The sequence below is a fragment of the Oncorhynchus keta genome, unplaced genomic scaffold (assembly GCF_023373465.1).
Source record: "Oncorhynchus keta strain PuntledgeMale-10-30-2019 unplaced genomic scaffold, Oket_V2 Un_contig_2918_pilon_pilon, whole genome shotgun sequence".
Classification (NCBI taxonomy): domain Eukaryota; kingdom Metazoa; phylum Chordata; class Actinopteri; order Salmoniformes; family Salmonidae; genus Oncorhynchus; species Oncorhynchus keta.
Genome location: NW_026286426.1, coordinates 22,501 through 41,307, shown reverse-complemented (window position 1 = coordinate 41,307; position 18,807 = coordinate 22,501). Strand labels below are relative to the sequence as shown.

The window sequence follows — 18,807 nt, the reverse complement described above, 5'->3', positions numbered from 1 at the left end:
TAGTCTATGCATTACTCATCTCATATGTATATACTGTATTCTATACTATTCTACTGTATCTTAGTCTATGCATTACTCATCTCATATGTATATACTGTATTCTATACTATTCTACTGTATCTTAGTCTATGCATTACTCATCTCATATGTACATACTGTATTCTATACTATTCTACTGTATCTTAGTCTATGCATTACTCATCTCATATGTATATACTGTATTCTATACTATTCTACTGTATCTTAGTCTATGCATTACTCATCTCATATGTATATACTGTATTCTATACTATTCTACTGTATCTTAGTCTATGCATTACTCATCTCATATGTATATACTGTATTCTATACTATTCTACTGTATCTTAGTCTATGCATTACTCATCTCATATGTATATACTGTATTCTATACTATTCTACTGTATCTTAGTCTATGCATTACTCATCTCATATGTATATACTGTATTCTATACTATTCTACTGTATCTTAGTCTATGCATTACTCATCTCATATGTATATACTGTATTCTATACTATTCTACTGTATCTTAGTCTATGCATTACTCATCTCATATGTATATACTGTATTCTATACTATTCTACTGTATCTTAGTCTATGCATTACTCATCTCATATGTATATACTGTATTCTATACTATTCTACTGTATCTTAGTCTATGCATTACTCATCTCATATGTATATACTGTATTCTATACTATTCTACTGTATCTTAGTCTATGCATTACTCATCTCATATGTATATACTGTATTCTATACTATTCTACTGTATCTTAGTCTATGCATTACTCATCTCATATGTATATACTGTATTCTATACTATTCTACTGTATCTTAGTCTATGCATTACTCATCTCATATGTATATACTGTATTCTATACTATTCTACTGTATCTTAGTCTATGCATTACTCATCTCATATGTATATACTGTATTCTATACTATTCTACTGTATCTTAGTCTATGCATTACTCATCTCTGTATCTTAGTATATACTGTATTCTATATACTATTCTACTGTATCTTAGTCTATGCATTACTCATCTCATATGTATATACTGTATTCTATACTATTCTACTGTATCTTAGTCTATGCATTACTCATCTCATATGTAAATACTGTATTCTATACTATTCTACAAATCTTAGTCTATGCATTACTCATCTCATATGTAAATACTGTATCTTATACTATCTCTACTGTATCTTAGTCTATGCATTACTCATCTCAAAATATGTATATACCATTCTATACTATTCTACTGTATCTTAGTCTATGCATTACTCATCTCATATGTATATACTGTATTCTATACTATTCTACTGTATCTTAGTCTATGCATTACTCTACTCAAATGTAAATTACACTGTATTCTATACTATTCTAATCTTAGTACTGTATCTTAAATGGTAAAATTACAGACACTACCATCTTACACTACTTCTAACAAATGGTAAAATTACAGACACTACCATCTTACACTACTTCTAACAAATGGTAAAATTACAGACACTACCATCTTACACTACTTCTAACAAATGGTAAAATTACAGACACTACCATCTTACACTACTTCTAACAAATGTGTCAAATATGGCTATTGGATCTTCCCAGACTCTTATCATCGGATGGGCCCCAGCCATCAATCTGCAAGGCTCTTTTGATCTGTGGAACCTTGCAAGTTGATTAGTAACAATAGATTCATAAAGTATTTGCTTGTTAGTTTGATGAAAATATAATTGAAACTTAAAAGTGAAAATTATTTTGTTTAGAATTTATTTCCTGTTGGGAAGTTTACATTATAGGACCATTCAGGACACTACTGTGATACACATCCCTGTGATATCCTATGATATACATCCCTATGATATCCTATGATACTATGACATACATCCCTATGATATCCTATGATACTGTGATACACATCCCTATGATATCCTATGATATACATCCCTGTGATATCCTATGATACTATGATATACATCCCTATGATATCCTATGATACTATGATATACATCCCTATGATATCATATGATACTATGATATACATCCCTATGATACTGTGATATACATCCCTATGATATCCTATGATACTGTGATACACATCCCTATGATATCCTATGATATACATCCCTATGATATCCTATGATACTATGATATACATCCCTATGATATCCTATGATACTATGATATACATCCCTATGATATCCTATGATACTATGATATATACATCCCTACATCCATCCCTATGATATCTATGATATCCCCTATGATATCATGATACTATGATATACATCCCTATGATATCCTATGATACTATGATATACATCCCTGTGATATCCTATGATATCATATGATATACATCCCTATGATATCCTATGATACTGTGATACACATCCCTATGATATCCTATGATACTGTGATACACATCCCTGTGATATACATCCCTATGATATCCTATGATACTGTGATATACATCCCTATGATATCCTATGATACTGTGATACACATCCCTATGGGCCAGTGCTTAATTATCCCCAAAATCAGTCTGAGAGAAGTTTATTTACGTAAAAATACATGCAGTAGAGAAAACACTGGAAAGTCAATACCGAACACAAATTTCCCGAGTCTCTGCAGCCTACTCTCCACCACGTATCAGGCTTGCACCTCTCCGATGTTCCACTGTTCAGAGCCTAAATCTGTCCTCTTTCCTACTGTTCAGCAGCCTAAATCTGTCCTCTTTCCTCCTGTTCAGCAGCCTAAATCTGTCCTCTTTCCTACTGTTCAGCAGCCTACATCCTGATCTCCTGTGTGTTTTATCTCATGTGTTCTCATGTTACCTAACTGATCAAAACGATTTCCACACTGGGAGGAGTGGTAAGGCTTCTCCCCTGTGTGTGTATTCTCTCATGTGTTTTCAAGTTCAATAACTGGGTAAAACTCTTTCCACACTGGGAGCAGTGGTACAGCTTTTCTGCTGTGTGTATTCTCTCATGCCGTTTCAGGTCCCCTAACTGGTTAAAACCCCTTCCACACTGGGAGCAGCGATAAGCCTTCTCTCCTGTGTGTATTCTCTCATGCCGTTTCAGGTCCCCTAACTGGTTAAAACCCTTTCCACACTGGGAGCAGTGGTAAGATTTCTCTCCTGTGTGTATTCTCTCATGCCGTTTCAGGTCCCCTAACTGGTTACAACCCTTTCCACACTGAGAGCAGTGATAAGGCTTCTCTACTGTGTGTGATCTCTCGTGTTTTTTAAGGTAGCTTTTCTGATTAAAACTCTTTCCACACTGGGAGCAGTCGTAAGGCTTCTCCCCTGTGTGTAATTGCACGTGTGTTTTCAGGTTACATAAGTGGATAAAACGTTTTCCACACTGAGAGCAGTGGTAAGGCTTCTCCCCTGTATGTATTATCTCATGTGTTTTCAGGTTACGTAAGTGGGTAAAACTCTTTCCACACTGGCAGCAGTGGTACAGCTTTTCTGCTGCGTGTATTCTCTCATGTCGTTTCAGGTCACCTAAGTGGTTACAACCCTTTCCACACTGGGAGCAATAGTACAGATTTTCTCCTGTGTGTATTCTTTCATGTCGTTTCAGGTCACCTAGGTGGTTACAAGCCTTTCCACACTGGGAGCAGTGGTACAGATTTTCTCCTGTGTGTATTCTCTCATGTCGTTTCAGGTCACCTAACTGGTTACAACCCTTCCCACACTGGGAGCAGTGGTAAGGCTTTTCTCCTGTGTGTACTCTCTCGTGTTTTTTCAGGTAGCTTTTCTGGTTAAAACTCTTTCCACACTGGGAGCAGCAGTAAGGCTTATCACCTGTGTGTACTTGCTCATGTGTTTTCAGGTTATTTAAGTGGGCAAAATTCTTTCCACACTGGGAGCAATGGTAAGGCTTCTCCCCTGTGTGTATTCTCTCGTGTGTTTTCAGGTTACGTAAGTGGGTAAAACTCCTTCCACACTGGGAGCAGCAGTACAGCTTTTCTCCTGTGTGTATTCTCTCATGCGTTTTCAGATTACACAAGTAGGTAAAACTCTTTCCACACTGGGAGCAGTGGTAAGGCCTCTCCTCTGTGTGTATTCTCTCGTGTTTTTTCAGGTAGCTTTTCTGGTTAAAACCCTTTCCACACTGGGAGCAGTCGTAAGGCTTCTTCCCTGTGTGTATTCTCTCATGTTGGATCAGGTGTCCTTTCTGGTTAAAACTCTTTCCACACTGGGAGCAGTGGTAAGGCTTCTCCCCTGTGTGTATTATCTCATGTTGTTTCAGGTCCCATAACCGGTTAAAACCCTTTCCACAGTGGGAGCACTGGTGTCTTCTTGCTGGTTTGGACGTCCCTGGCTCTGGTTCCTCTGAGTCTGGTCTTTCTCCTGCCAAAGATAGTGTGTTTTTTAAAATAGAGACCTGAATGAAACCTCCACATGATAAAATGGCCTTGCTAGGAGAGTAAATCCTAATCAGATCCCTCAATAACCTAAGGCCAGTTTTAACAATCTTGGTGTGACTTTAAAACAAATGTTGTAGAGTTTCCTGGTAATTACTGATAATGTTTACACTGACTTATTTTATTCATTCTGTTTTACAAGTCAGAACACAAAACACTAGACAGTTCTATGACACAGACATCGCTAGATTCCTATCAAGCAGGTGGTTGTAATTATATAACCCTCATAGCTGTATGATACAGGATGTGACCTAAACACTTCCTTAAAGTGAAAATAAGTCAATAAAACATTGTGTAGAAGTCCAAAACTAGTTTTTACGTGGAAGACAGAAAGCACATCAGTAACATCTCCCCGTTAATGAAAGGGTTCCACACGCTGTTTCATTGTTTATATCTTGACTATCACTGACGTCATGACATTTTGGATAAAGTAAAAAAAAATAAGAAGGTGAAATATTTTGGGTAGATGTTCCTAAAAACTGATAGTAACTATATATAGTAAGTTTATATACAGCCATATTATAAAGTCTGAAAGGGCTTGTTCATTCACTATGACATCTTCATATGTTTCTAAAACTGATAGAAACACTGAACAAAAAATATAAACGCAACATGTAAATGAGGCAATCGAGGCAAAGGGTGGCTAATTTTAAGAATCTCAAATATAAAATATATTTATTTGTTTAACATGTTTTTGGTTACTACATGATTCCATTATGTGTTATTTCATAGTTGATGTCTTCATTATTATTCTACAATGTAGAAAAGAGTACAAATAAAACACCTGGAATGATTTGGTGTACCCAAACTTTTGACTGGTACTGTAAATTCCTCTACCATAAGCTGCCTCCAACGCAGTCTTAGAGAAATTGCCAGTACTTCCAACCGGCCTCACGCAGACCACACCCACCCAGGACCTCCACATCAGGCTTCTTCACCTGCGGGAGACTGAGACCAGCCACCTGGACAGCTGATGAAACCAAGTAGAATGTCTCTCTGTCATAAAGCCCTTTTGAGGGGAAAAACTCATTCTGACTTATTCAGTCACGTGAAGTCTATAGATCAGGCTGTGCCTGGCTCCCCAGTGGGTGGGCCTATGCCCAGTCACGTGAAGTCTATAGATCAGGCTGTGCCTGGCTCCCCAGTGGGTGGGCCTATGCCCAGTCACGTGAAGTCTATAGATCAGGCTGTGCCTGGCTCCCCAGTGGGTGGGCCTATGCCCAGTCACGTGAAGTCTATAGATCAGGCTGTGCCTGGCTCCCCAGTGGGTGGGCCTATGCCCAGTCACGTGAAGTCTATAGATCAGGCTGTGCCTGGCTCCCCAGTGGGTGGGCCTATGCCCAGTCACGTGAAGTCTATAGATCAGGCTGTGCCTGGCTCCCAGTGGGTGGGCCTATCCTACCAACCCAAAAACTGGCAATCTACGGTCCTATTAGTACAATCAATCCATAATAAAAGACGACGTACGATCACGTATATCCTACCAACGGGACATTAAAAACTGTTTCACCGAGTCATCATATCACAACCAGCCATTGTTGGGATTCCCATATGGCGACGCAGAATTGGCCCAGCATCATCCGATGTATGCCGTCATTGTAAATAAGAATTTGATCTTAACTTTTTATGGCTGCAGGGGCAGTATTGAGTAGCTTGGATGAAAAGGTGCCCATTGTAAACGGCCAGCTGCTCAGTCTCAGTTGCTAAACAACATTCTAAAGATTGATTCAGTACATCGTTCGACAGTCCTACTGACTGTTATGGAACTTTTGGACATTTCGTCACGTTATAGCGGACGCGCTTTGTGACTTTGAAATTGTTTACCAAACGCGCTAACCAAAGTAGCTTATTGGACATAAATAAGGAACGTTTTCGAACAAATCAAGCATTTATTGTGGACCTGGGATTCCTAGGACTGCATTCTGATGAAGTTCATCAAAGGTAAGGAAACATTTATCATGTATTTTCTGGTTTCTGTTGACTCCAACATGGCGGCTAATTTGGCTAATGTTCTGAGCTCCGTCTCAGATTATTGCTTTTTCGGTATGTTTTTAAAAAATCTGACACAGAGGTTGAATTAAGGAGAGGTATATCTATAATTCCATGTGTATAACTTGTATTATCATCTACATTTATGATGAGTATTTCTGTTGAAAAGATGTGGCTCTGCAAAATCACTTGATGTTTCTGGAACTAGTGAACGTAACGCACCAATGTAAACTCTGATTTTTTTATATAAAGATGAACTTTATCAAACAAAACATACATGTATTGTGTAACATGACGTCCTATGAGTGACATCTGATGAAGATAATTCAAGGTTAGTGATGAATTTTATCTCTATTTCTGCTTTTTGTGACTGCTGTATTTCGCTGGAAAATGTCTGTGCTTATTGTGGTTTGGTGGAGACCTAACATAATAGTTTGTGGTGCTTTCGCTGAAAAGCCTATTTGAAATCGGACACTTTGGTGGGATTAACAACAAGATTAACTTTAAAATTATATAAAACACATGTATGTTTTATGGAATTGTAATTATGAGATTTCTGTGGTTTGAACTTGGCGCCCTCTATTTTCACCGGTAGCGGGATTGCAGCCATAACAAGTTAACTGACTTTCCTAGTTAAATAAAGGTTAAATAAAAACATGGCCATAAGCAAACAGGAAAACACTCATCCAGAGGCGGCGCTCCTAGTGGCCGGGGACTTTAATGCAGGAAACTCTAATCTGTTTTACCTCATTTCTACCAGCGCGTAAAATGTGCAACCAGAGGTTAAAAAAAAACTCGAGACCACCTTTACATACTAAAGGTCGACCGACTAAAAGACCAATTAATCGACTGATAAATTAGGGCCGATTTCAAGTTCATAAGAATCAGTAATCTGCCTTTTTGGACACCGATTATGGCCGATTACATTGCAATCTACGAGGAAACTGCGTGGCAGGCTGAACACCTGTTACGGCAGGCTGACTTCCTGTTACGGCAGGCTGACTTCCTGTTACGGCAGGCTGACTTCCTGTTACGAGAGTGCAGCGTCAAAAGGACCTTGTGGCTGCACGGAGCCACGGTAAGTTGCTAGCTAGCATTAAACGTATCTTAAAGAAACCAATCAATCATAATGACTAGTTAACGTACACATGGTGAATGATATTACTAGGTTAACTAGCTTGTCCTGCGTTGCATATAATCAATGCAGTGCCTGTTCATTTATCACAGAATCACAGCCTACTTCGCCAAATGGGTGATGATTTCACAAAAAGTGCATTGCTGGAAAAAAAAGCACAATCTTTGCACCAATGTACCTAATCATAAACATCAATGCCGTTCTTAAAATCAATACACAGAAGTCTATATTTTTAAACCTGCATATTTAGTTAAAAGAAATTCATGTTAGCAGGCAATATCATCTGGGGATATTGTGTCACTTCTCTTGCGTTCAGTGTAAAAGCAGTCAGGCTAAATGGAACGGTTCCGTATTTCACTGAAAGAATAAACGTTTTGTCCTCAATGATAGTTTCCGGATTTTACCATATCAATGACCAAAGGCTCGTATTTCTGTGTTCATTATATTATAATTAAGTCTATAATTTGATATTTGACAGAGTAGTCCGACTGAGCAGTGGTAGGCAGCAGCAGGCTCGTAAGCATTCATTCAAACAGCATTTTACTGCGTTTGCCAGCAGCTCTTAGTAATGCTTGAAGCACAGCTCTGTTTATGACTTCAAGCCTATCGACTCCTGAGATTAGGCTGGCAATACTAAAGTGCCTATAAGAACATCCAATAGTCAAAGGTTATGAAATACAAATGGTAGAGAGAGAAATAGTCGACGTGCCATAATTCCTATAATAATAATATATAATAATATATAATAATAATAATATATAATAATATATAATAATATATAATAATAATAATATATAATAATATATAATATATAATAACTACAACTAAAACTTCTTAACTGGGAATATTGAAGAACTGGGAATATTGAACCACCAGCTTTCATATGGTTTCATGTTCTGAGCAAGGAACTTAAAGGTTAGCTTTTTGACATGGCACATATTGCACTTTTACTTTCTTCTCCAACACTGTGTTTTTGCATTATTTAAACCAAATTGAACATGTTTCATTATTTATTTATTATATTAAGTTCAAATAAAATGTTCATTGTTCATTCAGTATTGTTGTAATTGTCATTATTACAAATATATATATATATATATATATCGATTAATCGGTATCAGCTTTTTTTGGTCTCCAATAAATCGGAAATCGACGTTGAAAAATCATAAATCGGTCGACCTGTAGTACAGTACTATACCCCAACCAGAAGTCATGGATTACAGGCAACATCCCCACTGAGATGAAGGGTAGAGCTGCCGCTTTCAAGGAGCGGGACTCTAAGCTTATCAGAAATCCCGCTATGCCCTCCGACTAACCATCAAACAGGCAAAGAGTCAATACAGGACTAAGATCGAATCGTACTACACCGGCTCCGAGGTTCGTTGGATATTTGCAGGGCTTGTAAACTATTACAGACTACAAAGAGAAGCACAGCCACGAGCTGCCCCGTGACACGAGCCTACCAGATGAGCTAAATTACTTCTGTGCTCGCCTCGAGGCAAGTAACACTGAAGCATGCATGAGAGCATCAGCTGTTCCGGGTCAACATTCCCAAGGCCGCAGGGCCAGACGGATTCCCCAGGTGTGTACTCCAAGCATGCGCTGACCAACTAGCAAGTGTCTTCACTGACATTTTCAACCTGTCCCTGACCGAGTCTGTAATACCAACATGTTTCAAGCAGGCGGCAGGGTAGCCTAGTGGTTAGAGCGTTGGACTAGTAACCGGAAGGTTGCAAGTTCAAATCCCCGATCTGTCGTTCTGCCCCTGAACAGGCAGTCAGTCATTGAAAATAAGAATTTGTTCTTAACCGACTTGCCTAGTTAAATAAAGGTAAAATTAAAATAAAGACCACCATAGTTCCTGTGTCCACGAACACCAAGGTAACCTACCTAAATTACTACCGACCCGTAGCACTCACGTCTGTAGCCATGAAGTGCTTTGAAAGGCTGGTCGTGCTCACATCAACACCGTTATCCCAGTAACCCTAGACCCACTCTGATTTTCAAACCGCCCCAACAGATCCACACATGATGCCATCTCTATTACACTGCCCTTTCCCAACTGGACAAAAGGAACACTAATGTGAGAATGCTGTTCATTGACTACAGCTCCGCTTTCAACACCATAGTGCCCTCAAAGCTCATCACTAAACTAAGGACCCTGGGACTAAACGCATCCCTCTGCAACTGGATCCTGGACTTCCTGACGGGCCGCCCCCAGGTGGTAAGAGTAGGTAACAACACATTAGCCACGCTGATCCTCAACACGGGGGCCACCCAGGGGTGTGTACTCCCTGTTCACTCATGACTGCACGGCCAGGCACGACTCCAACACCATCATTAAGTTAGCCGATGACAACATCGGCTTCTATAGGGAGGAGGTCAGAGACTTGGTCGTGTAGTGCCAGGACAACAACCTCTCCTTCACCGTGATCAAGACAAAAGGAGATGATTGTGGACTACAGGAAAAGGAGGACTGAGCCCCCACTCTCATCGACGGGCTGCAGTGGAAGAGGTTGAGAGATTCAAGTTCCTTGAGGTGAAGAGGGCACGACAAAGCCTATTCCCCCTCAGGAGACGGAAAAGATTTGGCATGGGTCAGAGGAAGGCCTTAAAAATTGTCAAAGACTTCAGTCACCCTAGTCAAAGACTGTTCTCTCTTTTACCGCACGGCAAGCGGTACCAGAGCGGTCCAAGGTCCAAAAGGCTTTTTTTCGGTTGTGTAAACAACAACAGTAATTGAGTGATGGTGGGCAGCGTTCATATATGGTTGATTCAGTGGGAAAGTCAACCTGAACATGTGTAACGGAGGTGAGAACGTGCCGTAAACTCACTCCACAGCTTGAAACGTCACAGATGGAGCTGTCCAACTGGTACCTTTTAAACTCACTCCACAGCTTGAAACGTCACAGATGGAGCTGTCCAACTGGTACCTTTTAAACTCACAGCTCCATCAGATGGATTGTCAACTGGTAGAAACTGGGTTCATTGTCATGTGATGAGAAGCAGAGGATCACTAGTTTGAGCCCAGTATGGGGACAGAAGAGGAAACTAAACTGTTAGCAGCACACTGGCGTCATTTACACAACAAATAAAGTGAGTCATTTCCAAATGAAACAATGTTCTTTAAGGTCTATATAGTATATATATATTAAACCATGTTCTTTAAGGTCTATATAGTATATATATATTAAACCATGTTCTTTAAGGTCTATATAGTATATATATATTAAACCATGTTCTTTAAGGTCTATATAGTATATATATATTAAACCATGTTCTTTAAGGTCTATATAGTATATATATATTAAACCATGTTCTTTAAGGTCTATAAACCATGTTCTTTAAGGTCTATATAGTATATATATATAAACCATGTTCTTTAAGGTCTATATAGTATATATATATTAAACCATTAAACCATGTTCTTTAAGGTCTATATAGTATATATATATTAAACCATATATATATATATATAAACCATGTTCTTTAAGGTCTATATAGTATATATATATTAAACCATGTTCTTTAAGGTCTATATAGTATATATATATTAAACCATGTTCTTTAAGGTCTATACAGTATATATATTAAACCATGTTCTTTAAGGTCTATATAGTATATATATATATATTAAACCATGTTCTTTAAGGTCTATATAGTATATATATATTAAACCATGTTCTTTAAGGTCTATATAGTATATATATATTAAACCATGTTCTTTAAGATCTATATAGTATATATATTAAACCATGTTCTTTAAGGTCTATATAGTATATATATATATTAAACCATGTTCTATAAGATCTATATAGTATATATATTAAACCATGTTCTTTAAGGTCTATATAGTATATATATATATTAAACCATGTTCTATAAGATCTATATAGTATATATATTAAACCATGTTCTTTAAGGTCTATATAGTATATATATATATATTAAACCATGTTCTTTAAGGTCTATATAGTATATATATATATAAAACCATGTTTTTATAAAATATTTTTATTTCAAGGTCTTTATTTAACCAGGTTCTTTAGGCTAGTTGAGAACAAGTTCTCATTTGCAACTGTTCGACCTTTAAGGTCAAGATAAAGCATAGCAGTGTGAACAGACAACACAGAGTTACACATGTTCTTTAAGAGTAAACAATTAACAAGTCAATAACACAGTAGAAAAAAAACCATGGGTCTAGTCTATATACAATGTGTTCAAAAGGCATGAGGAGGTAGGCAAATAATTACAATTTTGCAGATTAACACTGAAGTGATAAATGATCAGATGGTCATGTACAGGTAGAGATGTTGGTGTGCAAAAGAGCAGAAAAGTAAATAAATAAAAATGTTCAGTATGGGGATGAGGTAGGTGAAAATGGGTGGGCTATTTACCAATAGAATATGTACAGCTGCAGCGATCGGTTAGCTGCTCAGATAGCTGATGTTTGAAGTTGGTGAGGGAGATAAAAGTCTCCAACTGTTCAGCCCATGTTCTTTAAGGTTTTATAGTAATATATTCCAGTCACAGGCAGCAGAGTACTGGAACTATATAGAATATATATAAAACCATGTTCTTTAAGGTCTAAATAGAGTTCTTTGGCTTTAGGGATGATCAGTGAGATACCATGTTCTGGAGCGGTCTATATGGGTGTTGCCATCGTGAACCAGTGAACTGAGATAAGGCGGAGCTTTACCTAGCATGGACTTGTGGATGACCTGGAGCCAGTGGGTCTGGCGACGAATATGTAGCTATATAGCCGATAGATATACAAGTCTATATAGCATGGTCTGGTGTAAGGTGCTTTAGTGACAAAACGGATGGCACTGTGATAAACTGCATCCAGTTTGCTGAGTAGAGTGTTGGAAGCAATTTTGTAGATGACATGTTCTTTAAGGTCTATATAGTATATATATATTAAACCATGTTCTTTAAGGTCTATATAGGTATATAGTCAGTTTTACTAGGTCTATATAGTAAGCTTGGAGGTCGTGAGTGAAGGAGGCTTTAAGGTCTATATAGTAGAATAGAAAGAAGGTCTATATAGTATATATATTAAACCATGTTCTTTAAGGTCTATATAGTATATATATATTAAACCATGTTCTTTAAGGTCTATATAGTATATATATATTAAACCATGTTCTTTAAGGTCTATATAGTATATATATTAAACCATGTTCTTTAAGGTCTATATAGTATATATATTAAACCATGTTCTTTAAGGTCTATATAGTATATATATATTAAACCATGTTCTTTAAGGTCTATATAGTATATATATATTAAACCATGTTCTTTAAGGTCTATATAGTATATATATATTAAACCATGTTCTTTAAGGTCTATATAGTATATATATATTAAACCATGTTCTTTAAGGTCTATATAGTATATATATTAAACCATGTTCTTTAAGGTCTATATAGTATATATATATTAAACCATGTTCTTTAAGGTCTATATAGTATATATATATATATAAACCATGTTCTTTAAGGTCTATATAGTATATATATTAAACCATGTTCTTTAAGGTCTATATAGTATATATATATATATAAACCAAAGGTCTATATGTTCTATATATTAAACCATGTTCTTTAAGTCTATATAGTATATATATATTAAACCATGTTCTTTAAGGTCTATATAGTATATATATATTAAACCATGTTCTTTAAGGTCTATATAGTATATATATATTAAACCATGTTCTTTAAGGTCTATATAGTATATATATATTAAACCATGTTCTTTAAGGTCTATATAGTATATATATATAAAACCATGTTCTTTAAGGTCTATATAGTATATATATATTAAACCATGTTCTTTAAGGTCTATATAGTATATATATATTAAACCATGTTCTTTAAGGTCTATATAGTATATATATATTAAACCATGTTCTTTAAGGTCTATATAGTATATATATAAACCATTTCATTAAACCATGTTCTTTAAGGTCTATATAGTATATATATATATTATTAAACCATGTTCTTTAAGGTCTATATAGTATATATATATATATATATTAAACCATGTTCTTTAAGGTCTATATAGTATATATATATTAAACCATGTTCTTTAAGGTCTATATAGTATATATATTAAACCATGTTCTTTAAGGTCTATATAGTATATATATATTAAACCATGTTCTTTAAGGTCTGTATGTTGGAGTTCAGGCTTCATTTGACCTGTTAGAAGGAAATGAAATGAATTTTGTCCATTAGAGACAAAAAATTTAGCTTGTTTTAAAATATATATTTGACGGAGGCCAAGTCTCACAAAAAATGCTTTTCATTTATAAATATTTCATGGCTTTTAGAAAAGGCTTACAGAGTTTGTTTTAAACTATATATTTGTTGTGCAGATCAGATGTTAATGAAGCAATACAGACCACATTGAAGTGTCTGGAGTTTAGTTTGTATGTTCTACAGTCTAGTAAAGACAGGGGGGTTGACTTGTAATGGACAGGCAATTGAAGTAACTATCTCTCTAAAGCATAATGTTCCATTGTTTTGAGAAAATGTTTTTGTAAAACATTTCTCTCTAAATCTAACTTTCATCAAGGTTTTATATGGTCAACTTAAAGCTAACTTTCATCAAGGTTTTATATGGTCGGTTTCTCTCTAAAGCTCATCAAGGTTTTATATGGTCTAAACTTTCATCAAGGTTTTATATGGTCTATTGGTTTCTCTAAATCTAACTTTCATCAAGGTTTTATATGGTCTATTGGTTTCTCTCTAAATCAAGGTTTTATATGGTCTAACTTTCATCATCAGGTTTTATATGGTCTATTGGTTTCTCTCTAAAGCTAACTTTCATCAAGGTTTTATATGGTCTATTGGTTTCTCTCTAAAGCTAACTTTCATCAAGGTTTTATATGGTCTATTGGTTTCTCTCTAAAGCTAACTTTCATCAAGGTTTTATATGGTCTATTGGTTTCTCTCTAAAGCTAACTTTCATCAAGGTTTTATATGGTCTATTGGTTTCTCTCTAAAGCTAACTTTCATCAAGGTTTTATATGGTCTATTGGTTTCTCTCTAAAGCTAACTTTCATCAAGGTTTTATATGGTCTATTGGTTTCTCTCTAAATCTAACTTTCATCAAGGTTTTATATGGTCTATTGGTTTCTCTCTAAAGCTAACTTTCATCAAGGTTTTATATGGTCTATTGGTTTCTCTCTAAAGCTAACTTTCATCAAGGTTTTATATGGTCTATTGGTTTCTCTCTAAAGCTAACTTTCATCAAGGTTTTATATGGTCAATTGGTTTCTCTCTAAAGGTTTTATATGGTCTAACTTTCATCAAGGTTTTATATGGTCAATATGGTTTTATATGGTCTATTGGTTTCTCTCAGGTAAAGCTAAGGTAAAGCTAACTTTCATCAAGGTTTTATATGGTCTATTGGTTTCTCTCTAAAGCTAACTTTCATCAAGGTTTTATATGGTCTATTGGTTTCTCTCTAAAGCTAACTTTCATCAAGGTTTTATATGGTCTATTGGTTTCTCTCTAAAGCTAACTTTCATCAAGGTTTTATATGGTCTATTGGTTTCTCTCTAAATCTAACTTTCATCAAGGTTTTATATGGTCAATTGGTTTCTCTCTAAATCTAACTTTCATCAAGGTTTTATATGGTCTAAAAAAATGGTTTCTCTCTAAAGCTAACTTTCATCAAGGTTTTATATGGTCTATTGGTTTCTCTAAATCTAAATCTAACTTTCATCAAGGTTTTATATGGTCTATTGGTTTCTCTCTAAAGCTAACTTTCATCAAGGTTTTATATGGTCTATTGGTTTCTCTCTAAAGCTAACTTTCATCAAGGTTTTATATGGTCAATTGGTTTCTCTCTAAAGCTAACTTTCATCAAGGTTTTATATGGTCTATTGGTTTCTCTCTAAAGCTATTGGTTTCTCTCTAAAGCTAACTTTCATCAAGGTTTTATATGGTCTATTGGTTTCTCTCTAAAGCTAACTTTCATCAAGGTTTTATATGGTCTATTGGTTTCTCTCTAAAGCTAACTTTCATCAAGGTTTTATATGGTCTATTGGTTTCTCTCTAAAGCTAACTTTCATCAAGGTTTTATATGGTCTATTGGTTTCTCTCTAAAGCTAACTTTCATCAAGGTTTTATATGGTCAATTGGTTTCTCTCTAAAGCTAACTTTCATCAAGGTTTTATATGGTCTATTGGTTTCTCTCTAAAGCTAACTTTCATCAAGGTTTTATATGGTCTATTGGTTTCTCTCTAAAGCTAACTTTCATCAAGGTTTTATATGGTCTATTGGTTTCTCTCTTTTCATTGGCAGAATCCTTTTTCAGTGTTATGATATTCATAACATCCATATCCACCAGTCTATCTTCCTGTCAACTAACAGAACTCTGCTGGTTGTCCTGGTAACAGATACCAGTGGGCAGATCTATTTATTTGTTCAAACTAAACTACAGCACTTACTTTTATGTGTCAAATCTGATCCTTTCTTCTCTTCTCCTCCTCTCACAGTTCCACTCAGCCCTGTTGTTTTCCTGCAGTCCACCAGCAGCACAGACAACCTCTTCATACCCAGCAGTAAGGTGCTATTGGGAGAGGCACGATACGGGGACTCCAGGAGGGAGGAGGGGCTAGCGTTGTCCTGGTAACCATAAAGAGGGGACACAGACACATATCATTATGGATGCTGTTGTCATAAAGTGCTTTACAGAAACCCATCCCAGACCCAGATAGAGCAAGCTGTATGCTAGACCAGATCAAGCTGTATGCTAGACCAGACCAAGCTGTATGCTAGACCAGACCAAGCTGTATGCTAGACCAGACCAAGCTGTATGCTAGACCAGACCAAGCTGTATGCTAGACCAGACCAAGCTGTATGCTAGACCAGACCAAGCTGTACGCTAGACCAGACCAAGCTGTATGCTAGACCAGACCAAGCTGTATGCTAGACCAGACCAAGCTGTATGCTCGACCAGACCAAGCTGTATGCTAGACCAGACCAAGCTGTATGCTAGACCAGACCAAGCTGTATGCTAGACCAGACCAAGCTATATGCTAGACCAGACCAAGCTGTATGCTAGACCAGACCAAGCTGTATGCTAGACCAGACCAAGCTGTATGCTAGACCAGACCAAGCTGTATGCTAGACCAGACCAAGCTGTATGCTAGACCAGACCAAGCTGTATGCTAGACCAGACCAAGCTGTACCATCTGGTGTTCTGATCTGGAGAGACTCTTCTCTTCCTCGTCAGCATCAGGATGTTGTTGAGGCTCCCCAGAGGATCCACCATAGTCATGTCTCTCTCCTGTGTGAATGAGAACATCAAAAATATGGTAAACTTATGATCTTCTATTGCAATCACAGAGTCTTACAAGAGGCATGAATATATCTAAAAAGTCCTAAAATGGCCACTTTCATCATGATTTTGTACAATATTGTCTGTGTTAAAGGGTCGTTCCACAAAAGGGGTGCCTTTAAGTAGACATTATGCACCTATATTGAATTTTAAAAGCCTATTATTTTAGATGAAGTGTACTTTAATATAGACCACCCGGAGAATTCAATATATCTCATTTAAAAGTCCAAAAACTATATGTACCAATGGCAGATTGCCCCTTAACAATTCCTACAGTACTGAACAACATATTCAAGTGTAGAACTTCAGTAGAATGCCCCTTTCAAACCCCACATTAGTTCAACAACGGCATAGTTTGTGCCCCTGTTTAAGACAGTACTCACTGGTGTTAATCGGATCTTCAGTCTCCTCTTTCACTCCCAAAACGTTTTCTTCCTCCTGTTTTATTGAGATAGCCTCCTCTTCCTCTTTTGCTCTAAAAGGGTCTTCCTCTTCTTTCTCTACATTCTCTTCTTTCAATATTATGGCATCTTCCTCCTCTTTGATTCTGAAAGCTGCTACCTCCTCCTCCTCCACGCTGACAACCTCTTTCACTGTAATATCATCCTCTTCCTCCTTTTTCACCCTGAAAGCTTCTTCCTCTCCTTTCATCGGAGCTTCTTTCTCCTTCAAGTTTAGTGAGCTCATGCCAGTTCGCAGTTGTAAAAGAGAACTTGTTCTCAACTAGTCTACCTGGTTAAATAAAGGTGAAATAAATAAAAAAAATGCTCCGGGAGATTAGCCTAGTGCAGAACCAATGTAACACGTTTGCTAATTTAACAAGCAAATTGCGTTTAAATGAACGAGTAGATAGGTAAACAGTATGATGTTCTAAACACTAAGATTAATATACACAAGATTTGATTGGTCTAAAGATCTTAAACGTTTCAGTTTTATGTTTGCTAGCAAACCACCACGATGGGTGAATCAGAAAGCCCTTTGTCGCTGTTGAAGACGCCTACTGTTCCGTCCACTAGATTATACGTCACGCAAGAAGCATCACCCGAAAGACTCACATCGCCGCCTGCTGACTGGAGTGGGTAACGCAGACTGGGGGAAAAAATCCATTACAACGTCTATTCTGACAAGCAATGTTATAAGAAGTAATTTAAAAACAACCAGATGTTATGTGTTCTCTTACTTCTTACAGCCAATACTTTCCTCCAGAATTGGCCTGCCCATTAGACAGGATTAGGTGACAGGTTGACGAGGGTGGCATATTCCAAGCTAAATTGACCACGGCTCATCACTAACAACACATAATAACACCTCACATAATGCTGCCCAAAAATAATGAAAACTTCTCTCACCCAGTGGCATGTGGACTATTTAGGTGAGTGTTGATGTTGCCACATGAAGCAGTGCCCACTTTGGAAAAGGCGACATGGACAGATAGGACTCTACCTGTGTAGAGCACATGCCCCTTTACCCTTCCAGTCTCTGAAGTGCCCTTTTGGGTGGTGATATAATTTGTTTTCATTTTTTGCCGTAGTTATTCTGAACCAACTGCCTGCAAGTTGTTGTTATCTTCACCCAATAAATTAAAATATCTAAGATTTGTTTTTCTATTTTTCTCAGACTTCAAAAGTGGTCTCCTGATGTGGTTTAAGTATTGTTGGGGACTTATAACATCCAATGTTGTTGTTTGTCTACTAACAGTGTGATTTTGAGAGCGAAAAACCAGAAAAAACAGGGACAAATCAGAAACCTTTAAAAACTAAACGTAGAATATATATTAGATATTAGGTCCCTGAATGGTCAAAAACCTCTTCAAGTAGAAGTATGTTTATAACACAGAATATCTTACAGGTCGACCCTCTCTCA

At 36.8% G+C, this 18,807-nt stretch overlaps 1 pseudogene; it reads right to left on the bottom strand.

Annotated features, from left to right (window-relative positions):
- Positions 1-2,565: 2,565 nt before the first annotated feature.
- LOC127923292 (zinc finger protein 271-like) lies at positions 2,566-17,936 on the bottom strand (annotated as a pseudogene).
- Between the last annotated feature and the right edge of the window lie 871 nt (positions 17,937-18,807).